General features: G+C 53.0%; 1 protein-coding gene across 1 annotated transcript in view; it reads right to left on the bottom strand.

Moving 5' to 3' along the window:
• Positions 1–5,419, bottom strand: part of GSN (gelsolin) — a 53,118-nt gene extending 47,699 nt beyond the window's left edge. Inside the window, exon 1 of the mRNA XM_027035000.2 lies at positions 5,291–5,419. The gene's annotated coding sequence lies outside the window, so the exon portion shown is untranslated. The remainder of the gene's footprint in view (positions 1–5,290) is intronic.
• Positions 5,420–6,000: the final 581 nt, after the last annotated feature.

Here is a 6,000-nt window from a genome sequence, read left to right on the forward strand (position 1 = left end):
AATCGACAGACCAAGACCTGCCATTGGGTCATGATATCAAACCTTCAACTGGCAGAGAGGTAGAACCAGAAGAACCAGAGAAGGTGCCATTCTCCATTTCCCACTGGGGGGAGACCAGTCAGAGAGGGAAATGACTTTCCCAAGAAGACACTGCCAAGGAAAACTAGGGGTCTGGCCATGGTCAGGTTGTTTAATCTTCCCAGGCATTGGGTTTAACAACTGAACTCATTTTGGCTGTGTGCTTTACGACAATCAATTTCTGTCTCTGGGGTGCACGGGTGGCTCAGTCGGTTAAGGGTCTGACTCTTGATTTCGGCTCAGGTCATGATGTCACCATTGGTGAAAACAAGCCCCATGTTGCACTCTGGGCTGACAGTGCGGAGCCTGCTAGGGATTCTCTCTCTCTCTCCCTCTCTCTCTGCCCCTCCCCTGCTTGCACACACACACTGTCTCTCTCTCTCTTTCAAAATAAATAAATAAACATTAAAAAAATAATAATAATTAAAACTTTTTTTTTTTTTTTTGCAAATCAAATACATTATTTCATTTCTTCAATCCCCCAGACTATTGGAATAAAAGATTTTAAATAAACACGCATTTCTCTACTTAGGTAGAGACTACTTCTCAAACTCTTTTACAAATTAAATTTACAGTCCTCAATAACATGAGAAAATATGTCTGTCGCAATGCTGAAGAAAAAAAAAGAAGTCAGAATAGAAAAATTATAAATGTGGTATGACCACCATTACGTAGGGCTAAAAAAAAAAAAAAGTGCTGAAAATATCGGGAAGGAAATGCCCCCAAATGTTAGCAGTGATTATCTCACATTGGCAGAATTATGGACAGTTCTTTTTTTTTATTTTCTAAATTTCCTATCATAAGTATTCATTATAATTAGAAAAAGAAGGGAGGGGAAGTCCTTGGAAGAAACACCCCGTTTCCTATGGGTATACCGCCCATCCCACTTCGCCACTCCCAAAAAGTTAACTAGTGTTTACTGTGTCCACTGAGGGCCCAGCCTCGCCGTGGCGCTTACAGTAAGGGTCGGACCCCACCCGGAAGGCTCACATATACCGTCTCTCCCATGCCTGGTAAATAAGCCAGACCCAGATGTTATCCTTGTAGAGGCGGGAAAGTAATAGCACTATTTGCTTAAGTGAATTTAGCGGAATAAATAAATCCACCCCCACTGGCGTGGCCCCTTCAGCGAAGTTCCTGGAGAGAATCTACGACTGAAACCATTTCTGGAGCCCCCTGCGGAAGAGCCAGCGTCTGGGATGCTGTTATCCCTTAATCTGAGCATTGGGTGAAAGAGGTGCAGAGGGTCTCTCTGAGGGAGGACAGGAGGGACGAGGATGGGGAGGCCGGGAAGGAGGCTAGATGGCCACGTGGCCCCTGGGAGCTCACGTCTCCACACTTCACTTTCCTTATCTACAAAGTGGAGCCCATCATGACAACCCCAGGGCTATTGTGAGGCTCAAGGAAAAGAAGGTAAATCATTTCATCTCTCTAGGCTGAGCCTCAGTTTCCTCATCTGTGAAATGGAGTCAGTATCTCCTCCACAATAGGGCTGTTAAAAGATTAAACAAGACAGTGAACACAGCAAGCATGCTCCATACGGTGGCCATGATTCTTATTGCTTGTAGAACAGGGAATAAGATACTTAAATGAATCTTCGGCCTCAACTTCCTTATCTGCAATACGGGGCAACCAATTCAGTCCGCGAAGACCAAATTCATGAACAGCTGGATCCCCAGCTAGCACTGGAGTAGGTTAAACATAATAGGCTATGGGCTCACTTGGAGGTGCACGTTTGTGCACTGAGCACAAAGCCTTCTGACTCAGAGCCCATCAGAGCCAGGAAAGCTTGATGTTATCCTGCCCGCCCCTCTAGCACAAGGTGGACACGGGGGCACAAGTCACTCAGTACTTTGCCAGCGACAAAACCAGGACCCAAGTCCAGGCCTTCTGCTGCCCAGCCTCGCTCACCACGCCTGCTGGTTTTCTCTGCCCTGCCCTCAAATTGTTGATGTGGTCTCGGGCAGGACAGGGGAGAGCAGGCCTATGGTAGGGGAGCATGAGTGGGGGAAGGGGACAGGGAAGGGGAAGCCAGAGAGCAGCAGGAACCCAGCCTGCCTGTGGTCTACAAATTCACAAACCACATCAGGCTGAAATATGACACAAGCTCACTGAGTTGAAAGGGAGGAGGTATTTTTGTTTAACATACCCCAGCTGCCTAAACGCTGGTCTCTCCCTTTCCCTCCCCGCCAAAATGCATAATTCCTGGGATCTGCTTTTCCCTGCTTGCTTCTGCCAAAGGGGAGATGGCCCTGGCTGGGACCCCAACTCACCGAGTGACCTAGGACAAGTGATCTTGTGTTCTCTCAGAGCCTTGATTCCCTGAAACGGAAGGGAGACTGACCTATGCTCTGGAGTCCTGTTGATAGTACAGAAAAGGATGAATTTCCAAACGGTACCGGGAGGTTCTTCAGGCCTCTCTGCTGCAGGGCTGAGCGCCCCAAGCTGTGTGCACTGACCCAGATCCCTTGTCACAGCCACGGCGAAGCCCCCAGCAGTGCTCATTATGTCAGGACTACAAGGAAACTTCAGGATAACAATGAGTGCAGGGATTAAGAGCTCTGTAGTCAGAACTCCAGAATCCTGGCGCCCATTATCTTTAACAACGAAACTCGAGACACATTCTTTAGGCTCGGGTACCTCATCTGTAAAAGGGGGAAACAGTAGTACCTAAGAGGAACAGTTGCGAGGAATCAAGGAAGTAATTAATGTTCCAGCGGCTGGTACACTAAAATGTGTATTATTATTATCATGCCAACCAACGCCACCTCCCCCCCCCATTTTACAGATGAGGAAACTGAGGTCCAAAGAGCCAGGCGTTGCCACAGGTCACTCCGAAGAACCAAGGCTGCAGCTCCACTCCCAAACCCCACCTTCAGCTGGGTTTCCAGAATCTGCAACTCTGATCTGTCATGGTGGCCACTGCTCTGGTTCAGACCTGCACTGTCTTTACCCTGGACCATGCAACAGCCTCTTCAGGCTCCCCCTGCCTCCAGTTTGCCCCTTCCAGTGCATCCCCTACATCAACAACCAGATCAGTGAGAGTTTTTATCAATTGCTGTGGTCGAAAACCTTTCTCAGCTCCTCATTGCCTTCAGGATAAAGTCCAAACCCTTAGTTTACAATCTTTATTTACAGTCTCAACCCCCACAGCTGCACCCTTCCTTCACTGCTATTCTAGCCATGGATGGCTCAAGAAACCTCAGTACCTTTGCACAAGCTATTCCTGTTTCTTAGAATGTCTTTTCCCTCGACTCCTTTAACTCCTGGGAACCTGTTACTGGTTTCTGAGGCCTGGGTCGCCCAAACATTCTTAGTCGCCCCTTTATGGACTGAAATAACTCTCGGTATCACATGATTGTGTCAACCACTATGGATGAGAAGTATCTTGAGGACAGAGAGCTTTGTCCTCCTCGAGGGTCTTGGGCCTTCACAGGGCAAGGTATAGGACACAGGCCCAGAAAAGTGTTGAATTGAGGAAGGAGGGCAGGAAGGAAATGCCATGAGAGGCAAACCCCCTCCTCCCCCCGCCCCCCCCCACAGCTCCCGGGAGCTGCCTGCTTTCCTAGGTTCGTGTTAGTTCGTAAAAAACAAAAAAACAAAAAAACAAAAAAAAACAACTATGGAAAATTCTGGCGTAAAGTTCCCTTCCCTGATTCACACGGAAACCTTCTTTGCTGCTGTGTAACTGCCCCCGGGTGCCAACCCAAGCTCCCCGGCTGTTTACAATTTTCCTGGCATTTATAAATAGCAAGGCCTCAGAAAGGAAAGTGGAATTTCAAGGGAGTTGGATGCTGCCTGTCCCCCCCCATCCCACCCTTCCTTCTCTCAGAGGCCCAAGCCTCTTCCCCTTAACATCCCCTAGAAACACCAACCAGCACCCCCAAGTGTGGGGATGGGGAGGGGAGAGGATGTCTTAATGAATGGAACACTCAAGAAAGAGTGAAAAGCTCCACCAGCTAGAAAGCACTCAGCTTAAAGGCCAACTGGAACTGGGTCCTAGCCCTGCCCTTTTGTCACCGTGTGACTGTGAGCCCATCACAAACTTTCTGGGCCCTGCGGTTGTCTCAGCTGTGGAATGGGGTTGAGGCGACACTCCAGCAAGCTATGGTCACTGCAAAGGGGTGCAGCAAGAGGTCCCGGTGCCCTGGTCAGAAATGTGGTCCTGGGAGAACAGGACCTACAGGATTAAGTGTTTGAAAAGTCTCCAGGAGCCAAACAAAACCACAGGCTCCTCCCCAGGGCCCCCACTTCCACAAAGCCGGAGTCACCCCCAGAATAGCCCTTGAATGCCTTTGGCTCTTTGGAGTTCTGGCTGTTTTAAAGATGCCCTCTCTGCTCTGTGGAAGGTATAAAGGCGGGATAAAGAGTGTATGCCTGGGCACATAGAGGGCCACAAAGGAAACCAATGGCCCCTCCCCACCCAAAGTCTCCCCCGTGCCTTCCAAAAACTTGCCCTTGACAACTGCCCAGAGCAGCCGGCCTGCACTGGGCCAGGGGGACACTGCTGTGACCAGATTCTGGGTGGTGATCAGCCCCCAGAAGAGATGGGGACCCAGGGAGAAAGGGAGACTCCAATCACTGTCTTCAACTCTGAACGAAGTTTTCCGTGTGAGTCAGAGAAACCAGCGTACATTGCAGGGCCGAGGAGGACAAGGCACCGTCAGGTTAACAACTGCAAGCAGATTTCAGACGGCGAGTACAAGGAAGAAGTTTCTAACAGACCTGGGCCCAAAAAGAGGAAGGAGGCGGAGGGCTCCTCGTCGCCCGGGGAGAGCAGGCGAAGGCATTGTTACCTTGGAGTCGAGGTTCCGCCGAGCACACTCTCCGGCGGAGCCACCGCCCAAACCGCAGACGCGCGGCCACCTGCAAGCCCGGGTCGGATACACCGAGTGCCCGAGCGCCGGGGTGACCCCGAGCCCAGGTCCCTCACCCGCGGGGGCGGGGTCAAGGTTAGCTCAGGTGCTTGCAGCACAGCGGGGCCTGTAGGTGGAGGCCCGGCCCCCCTCCTCCCCGGCCCTAGCCCCCCCCTAACCCAACCCTTCTTGGTTCCCTGGGGAGACCAGCAGGGTGAGGGAGGAAGCCCTTCTCCAGCGATGCCCCGCTGCCGGGACGAGCTCCGACCTAGAGGGGAGAGAGAAGGACCCAGATGCCCGGGATCCCCAAGACGTCCGGGGCCGGGGCCGGGGCCGTGGCCGCCCCCATCCCTTACCTGCTGCGGAGGCGCTGGGGACGACGGCTGCAGGGTCCAGCTGTGCTCAGCTGGTTCCGGGCGGCGGAGCGGGGGCTGTGCGCCCGTTCGGACGCGGTGGGCAGGGCGCGGGCGGGAGCCGCCCTCGGGGCGGGGCGGCGGGGCCGGGGCGGGGTGGGGGGGTGGGGGGTGGGAGTGGGGGAGGAGCGCCGGCCCCCCCACGCAGGCAGCTGGGCGGACGGCGACTCAGGCTGCAGACTTGCATTCGTCCCGGGCGGTCTGCACTACTTTGCCAAACCCCCTCGCTACATCCGCGCGAGGAAGACAACCGCACCCCGCCTTCCCGGGAATAAACGGAGTTTCGGGGCACCGCGGGGAGATCTCCAGGAGGTTGGGGGTCGTCGGGGGCCGGGGGGAAGAGACCCAGAGTAGTAGCTCCTGGGCTGGGCTGGGGCCAAAGAGGCTGGGATGGGCGGCGCGCCTTGCTCAGCTGGGATCAACCAGGCAGATTTCAGCTTCTGGGAGTGCCTTCAGGAGGCAAAGCCCCCTGCAGGAGAGCCTGAGATGGGCCACCAGCAAAAGAAGGGAGATGTGCAAGCAGCTGCTAGACCCACTGAAAGAAAGGAGAACGTTTCCCAACTTCATTCAGAATGAAAGAACAAGAAATGCCAAGTGCATCCCTGTCCTTCAAACAGAACCTTCAAAAAGAATCTTGAGGGCCTTTGGAATCA

This window comes from Acinonyx jubatus, chromosome D4 (assembly GCF_027475565.1).
Source record: "Acinonyx jubatus isolate Ajub_Pintada_27869175 chromosome D4, VMU_Ajub_asm_v1.0, whole genome shotgun sequence".
Taxonomy (NCBI): Eukaryota; Metazoa; Chordata; class Mammalia; order Carnivora; family Felidae; genus Acinonyx; species Acinonyx jubatus.